Here is a 7,802-nt window from a genome sequence, read left to right as displayed (position 1 = left end):
TGTGTGATAACTGCTGCTTTTCTACTCAATGCGTCTGCCACTACATTAGCTTTCCCCGGATGGTAGCTAATGTCACAATCATAGTCTTTTACCAGTTCGAGCCATCTGCGCTGTCTCATATTCAACTCCTTTTGGGTGAAGAAGTATTTCAAACTCTTATGATCGGTGAATATCTTACATTTCTCCCCATAAAGGTAGTGTCTCCAAATCTTTAGTGCAAAGACTACTGCTGCAAGCTCAAGATCGTGTGTAGGGTAGTTTTTCTCGTGAATCTGCAACTGTCTCGACGCATAGGCTATAACTCGGTCATATTGCATCAGAACTGCGCCCAAACCAAGTTTAGAAGCGTCGGTATAAAGAACATACTCCCCTTGCACCGATGGCATAGATAGCACTGGTGCTGAAATCAAAGCTTGCTTTAACTTGTCAAAACTGTCTTGACACTCGGGTCCCCAAATGAATTTCGCATTCTTCTTAGTCAAGGATGTCAATGGTACTACAATGGATGAGAATCCCTTGATGACTTTGCGATAATAGCCTGCAAGTCCCAAGAAACTGTGAATCTCGGTGACACTCTTCGGTACTGGCCATTCTTTCGCTGCCTCGACTTTGCTTGGATCAACTTCAACGCCATTACTAGAAATGATGTGGCCTAAGAATGCCACTCTATCGAGCCAAAACTCGCAGTTGCTGAATTTTGCATATAGCTTCCTGTCTTGTAGTACTTGCAATGCTGTCCTCAAATGACGACTATGCTCCTCTTTGGTCTTTGAATAAATCAATATATCATCGATGAAGACTATAATAAACTGATCCAGATACGGCTGAAATACGCGATTCATGAGATCCATGAAGATCGCTGGTGCATTAGTCAGACCGAATGGCATGACCATAAACTCATAGTGCCCATACTTAGTACGGAATGCTGCCTTGTGCACATCAGACTCTTTCACTTTTAATTGATGGTATCCAGATCGCAGATCAATCTTTGAAAATACCGCGGCTCCTTGCAACTGATCAAATAAATCTTCAATTCTTGGCAGTGGATATTTGTTTTTGATAGTGACCTCGTTAAGTTCTCGATAATCGATGCAAAGACGCATACTACCATCTTTCTTCTTGACAAATAATACCGGTGCGCCCCATGGAGAATAACTAGGGCGAATGAAACCCTTGTCTAGCAATTCTTGGATTTGATCTGTCAATTCTTTCATTTCAGCGGGTGCTAGACGATAAGGTGCTTTAGATATAGGAACGGTGCCTGGCATAAGATCAATAGAGAATTCCACTTCACGATCAGGTGGAATACCAGAAACGTCCTCGGGAAAGACGCTAGGAAATTCTCTCACAATGTCAACATCTTCTAATTTCTAACTGATAGATTCCTGTGCAGTAGTGACAGAGGCTAAATAAGCTTGGCATCCACGTTTAATAAGCTTCCTCGCACATAGACAATAGATAATGTGCGGCATTTGCTTGTTTCTCGCCGCCTCGAAGACAAAAGATATACCACTAGGTGGCCTAATAGATACCGATCGCTGACGAAAATCAATCGAAGCTCCATTCGCTGATAACCAATCCATCCCAAGTATAATATCAGATTCGGGCATAGGAAGGACAATAAGATCTGCCCGGACAACATCTTTGAATAAACGAAGCTCCAGATTCTTGACAATCTTGGACGTGAGCATTTGATCACCGGAAGGAATAAAAACTTTGAAACCCAAACCCATATCTTGAGGAGTAATATTCAGTCTTTTGGTGGAGGTTTCGGATATGAAAGAATGTGTAGCTCCTGAATCTAGCAATGCATAGGTAGCTACTCCTTGAATGGTAATCCTTCCTGCGGTAAAGATGTCTTTTAAATCTTTTCATGTTGAATTCTTAAGGGTCTACTATCATTAATTTCCCAAAGGTATAAGAACATTACGCGTTGGACCTAAGAATTTCTGGAAAAATTGCATTTTTGCCCTCCAATTCTTCGAAATTTGTATATTAAACCTCAAAATTTTCGGATATTTGCCTTAAGGCCCTTAGAATTTCGAATCATTGTAACTAAGTCCTTATTTTATTGCGAAAATTTTGATTTAGTCCTTTAGAGTTTCAAAAATTTCATCTTGGTCCTTAAGAATTTATTAATCGCAATAAGGCCCCTTATCTTTTGGTTAATTGCGTTTTGGTCCCTTAATTATCGAAAATTACAATTTAGTTCTCAATTTTTGAAAATTTGTCCCATTAACCCCAATAGATTCGATACCTTCATTCATCCCCTTATTTATGATTTCCTTAAATTTTTGGCCCTGGAACTTTTTATATGGAATTCTTTCTTCCTTCACATAAAATAAGGCACAAACTTCAAATCATTTTCTATGGTTTCTAAAATCATAACTTAAGTCCAACTGGATAGATCATGCAACCTAATTTCTTCTAGGTTAAATCTTGTTCCCAAACCAATTCTAATAACCAATTTAACATTTCATGCAATAGTAAGAAACATAAAAATGTTAAATGACTAGGTTACCCGTGATGAGTGTAGTGTCTGCCTCCTCCTCAGCCTCCTCGGCATTCATAACATAAGCTCGGGCCGTAGTAGCTGCTTTCCTTTTAGGACAATCAATAGCTTTGTGTCCATCCTGCTTGCAGTAGAAACATTTAAATGACCCCCATTCACACTTGCCAAGATGGAAACGGTTGCACTCCTTGCATGGTTGTCTTTCCGCCGGCTTTGGTGCTCCCAGATTTTGTGGCTTTGGTGGCGCTGGCTTCTTGACTTGACCTTGGGGCTTTTGGGGCACTTGAGGTCTAGGAGGACCAGTATTCGACTTCTTGTTGGGTTGATTGTTATTCTGATAGTGCTGCCTCTTACGCTGAATCTCAAAGTCAATGTCCTTCCCACCATAAAGAAGCGTCGTCCCTAAGCAGATAAGTGGTGCACCTCACGCGGTCAGCATCTCCCATGTCTAGATAGCGAAAATGCACCTCAAGTGAACAGATCCAACTCTCAGCAGCAAATGGATCAGTGGTGCCAGAAAATTCCTTCAGCCCTAGCCTCCGGAATTGCTCATAAACATCCTGCTGTGGCCTAGTCGCCTGCTGCTGCTGCATCTGTTGTAACTGCTGTTGTAACTGTTGCTGTTGTAGCTGCTGCTGCTGTATCTGTTTCTCGAAGAGACGAGCCATACCTTCTAATGCACGAGTAGCAGGATCTCCTGGTGGTGGTGGTCGTGGTGGTACGTTTCCTTGTTGATTCACGCTATTCTCTGCTTGGTTTCCATTAACGGTGGCACGTCTAGGAGGCATTTTATCTGAACGTTTTCCGAATTTCTTAACGTAACCAACATGCATTTAAATCTAAATTTTCTAATCATGTGACATATCCTATCCCATTTAACAATTTAAGCATGCACGCATAAATACTCAAGAATCTAATAAACATGTAACGTAAACACCTTATTCATGACGTAATGCAGGTAACATCATATAATCATATAAAGCATGTATACTTACAATTTGAGGCTTGACGACTGATCTTTCCGGCGCTGATGGTGGCACAACCCTTTACAGGACCTTTGCTCTGATACCAACTGAAACGTCCTGCCCTTTTTTATTGCTTTAAAAGTACTAGAAATTTTTTTTTTCCCTATATTTCGTTCATCCCATGAAAATATTTTTATAAAATATTTTACCCTTTAAAATGAAACATCAACCAACTAGCATTTTTAGAAATCTATGAAATAGTCTTAAAAATGAAATCGTCAATTTGTTTTACCAAACCTAAAAACAATAATTTGAAAAGTAAAGCCCATACTAAACCTCTCAAAAATCTCCCAAAAACATAAGTAAATAGTTTTAAAAAATCTTTAACTTAACATCATAAAACGTAATGCGGAAAATAGTAGCGCTGGTCCTCGGGTTGTGTGCGCCATCAGTCCAGTAGAATCACCCGTCGAGACCTCCCTCATACCCACCTGCAGCCACCCCACCTAGTGAGTCTAAAGACTCAACACACCATAATCTTGATAGCAAATAATACATATAAAATCACATGCAACAGTAAAAAATACTTTTTCGTAAAATACATTTCATGACATGCAAACATAATCTTTAAACTTTTCCCTTAACATAACATGACATAAAACCTTTAACATGATCATGAAAGTTTTCCTTTTCCATTTCCTTTTTTCTTTGTTGAATTCAGATCGTTAATTGTTACTTTCCTGACATGACATGACATGATCGATGGATCCATCTACATACTACCACAGTACTGGGCGGCGGGGGCCACCAGCAACACTCTCACCGGTCAACTGGGCCCTGGCCTATCATGATTCGAATAGAAATACGATCGTCGGGGCTCCCTCTGGGCCTTTTCCCATAATAGGCTCCCTCTGGGGCCTTTTCCCCTCACGATATTCCCATTCTTTCGTTACCACAAAACCGTTACCACATAATCGTTACCACATATTCGCAATGATGAAAACACGATCGTCGGGCTCCCACTGGGACCATAACCCTCACGATATCCCCACCATTCACAATCAATTCACTTCCTTCAACGTTTTACATTTTCATCACTTCATAAAGTCATGCATAACATAACATTTTTTTTTCTTTTTGAAACCAAGCACGCAACATATATATTTTAAATGTCTTCCTTAAATTATAAAAATCGAATAGACATTTAAAAATCATCATTTAATCATGAACATTTCATAATCGATTAAAAATAATCATAATATCTTAAAAACAGCATTTAGGGCACTGCCATGACGTTTACTACTTTTTAGGTGTAAAAAGACCGTTTTACCCCTGGACTCGACATTTTACGATTTCAACCTTTTTCTTGATTTCATGAGTCTAACACGTCCCAAATAATTATTTAAGCTTTCATGAATTTTCCATAATTTTATTTAGCTTAAATATTAGCCTTTTCTATTTATCATTAATTAATAGTTTTGACGGTGTTTTAATCCCGAAAAATCCCAAACTTTAATACAAAATTCCTAAATTCTAAATTTAGTCTTTTTATATTATTTGAGCCCTCATGGACCACGACTCGACCCCCGTGAGCCGTTTTCCGATTTTCTTTGTTTTAAAAACCCTAATTGACACATAATTTTCACTCCCGAGCCAACTCTTGATTTTCACGAGTTACCCCCAAACAATGTTGATCCAAAACTTGCCCAACATCCTAAATTACCCTACTGGACTCTAAGTTTGTCAAGGTATCAACCCAAAACCCAAAAACGAAGCCCTCCCACGAGACACAAAGCTGGCCGAGAGTTCCTATCATACTAGGACTCTAGTTTCATGCACCTAAGGCCCTAGCCACCTACCCAGCACCCAAGCCAACCCCTAGTGCTTCTTCATAGGACCCTAATGAGTCTCCCTGGCCCAGCCCACGAGCCCTGGACCGAGCCCCTACGTTATACTGATCGCGCGAAGTCTGTACCTCAAGGTGCAGCTTCTCGGGTAAGGACTCCTCCCTGCCCTTCCAGACCGAGTCCTAGCATGGCTAGGACTCTCTCCCTGAAATCATCAGACCCTAGGCTAGCCATGAGCCCCAGCCCAGGCCAGCCCTCCTATTAAAACATGAACACCGAATCCCCTAAAGCTTTTGACAGCAAAAACAGATTTCTGTGTACAGCTTGTGGTGCAGCAATTTACGTGAGTTTAGGACCTTTTAAATTCATGTAAAAACATCTCTTGTTCATGTCATAACATCATGGCAGCCCCTTACATGCATAAAACAATTTATGGGATTCAAAATCATGAGTTCAACACACATACATGCAAAAAATCCGAAAATTTCATAGATAAGTTCGTGTTCTTCATGCATATAATAATTAAAACAATATTATGATATGATGGATGAGAAAAGGAGATGTATGGCGTGCCTTTGCGTGTTATACGCTCGAATAATCGTTGACGACGAAGAACGGGACGCGAAACCTTGGCTTGAATCCTTGGCACCTTCGAATTCTTCAAGCTTTGTGTAGTGCCTTGTGTGTTGTGTTGTGTGAGGGGTTGGGGAGAGTTTTCAAATTGTGAAATAGGGTGGCCGATGGTTTTGGTTCCATGATATAGGGTTTTAAGTGTTTTATTTTAATAAAATGGCTAAATAATTTATTAACTAGGTTTAGGCCTATTAAGCCATTTAATTAGGCCCAATAATCTTTAATTAAATGATAAAATTTATTTTGTTTNGACTCGACCCCCGTGAGCCGTTTTCCGATTTTCTTTGTTTTAAAAACCCTAATTGACACATAATTTTCACTCCCGAGCCAACTCTCGATTTTCACGAGTTACCCCCGAACAATGTTGATCCAAAACTTGCCCAACATCCTAAATTACCCTACTGGACTCTAAGTTTGTCAAGGTATCAACCCAAAACCCAAAAACGAAGCCCTCCCACGAGACACAAAGCTGGCCGAGAGTTCCTATCATACTAGGACTCTAGTTTCATGCACCTAAGGCCCTAGCCACCTACCCAGCACCCAAGCCAACCCCTAGTGCTTCTTCATAGGACCCTAATGAGTCTCCCTGGCCCAGCCCACGAGCCCTGGACCGAGCCCCTACGTTATACTGATCGCGCGAAGTCTGTACCTCAAGGTGCAGCTTCTCGGGTAAGGACTCCTCCCTGCCCTTCCAGACCGAGTCCTAGCATGGCTAGGACTCTCTCCCTGAAATCATCAGACCCTAGGCTAGCCATGAGCCCCAGCCCAGGCCAGCCCTCCTATTAAAACATGAACACCGAATCCCCTAAAGAAAAAAAAAAAAAAAACAGATTTCTGTGTACAGCTTGTGGTGCAGCAATTTACGTGAGTTTAGGACCTTTTAAATTCATGTAAAAACATCTCTTGTTCATGTCATAACATCATGGCAGCCCCTTACATCCATAAAACAATTTATGGGATTCAAAATCATGAGTTCAACACACATACAAGCAAAAAATCCGAAAATTTCATAGATAAGTTCGTGTTCTTCATGCATATAATAATTAAAACAATATTATGATATGATGGATGAGAAAAGGAGATGTATGGCGTGCCTTTGCGTGTTATACGCTCGAATAATCGTTGACGACGAAGAACGGGACGCGAAACCTTGGCTTGAATCCTTGGCACCTTCGAATTCTTCAAGCTTTGTGTAGTGCCTTGTGTGTTGTGTTGTGTGAGGGGTTGGGGAGAGTTTTCAAATTGTGAAATAGGGTGGCCGATGGTTTTGGTTCCATGATATAGGGTTTTAAGTGTTTTATTTTAATAAAATGGCTAAATAATTTATTAACTAGGTTTAGGCCTATTAAGCCATTTAATTAGGCCCAATAATCTTTAATTAAATGATAAAAATTATTTTGTTTAAATAAGTTCGTGAATTTATTAGCCGGGTTGCCAAAAAGTTCGTATTTTAGTTGAAAAACCAATACCGATAAAATCTACGTCCCGGCGTATAAAATCACCTCAAAATCCTTTATTTTCAAGAATATGAAAAACCATCAACCTTATTTTGAATAATTAAAAATAATTATTTAATGAAAAATATTTTACGTTTTTCAGCCTTCGGTCCCCGTTCCTCGATCGTGACTTGAATCACCTTTAAAAATATATTTTATGCATGATGTCAATAATAAAAATCTTATTTAACATCTAATCAAGTCTGTCCCCTAATTATTTAAACAATTAAATAATTAATTACTCATTTTCATATTTCCTAGATTCGCATGCTGTTGGATTACGTCGTCTTAATTTTTGGACCTTACATCCCACTTGCTGAGTGTTTCCCAAAACACTCACCCCTTACAA

The sequence above is a fragment of the Primulina huaijiensis genome, chromosome 11 (genome assembly GCF_012295235.1).
Source record: "Primulina huaijiensis isolate GDHJ02 chromosome 11, ASM1229523v2, whole genome shotgun sequence".
In the NCBI taxonomy this organism is placed as follows: Eukaryota; Viridiplantae; Streptophyta; class Magnoliopsida; order Lamiales; family Gesneriaceae; genus Primulina; species Primulina huaijiensis.
Note: the sequence above shows the minus strand (reverse complement) of the source record.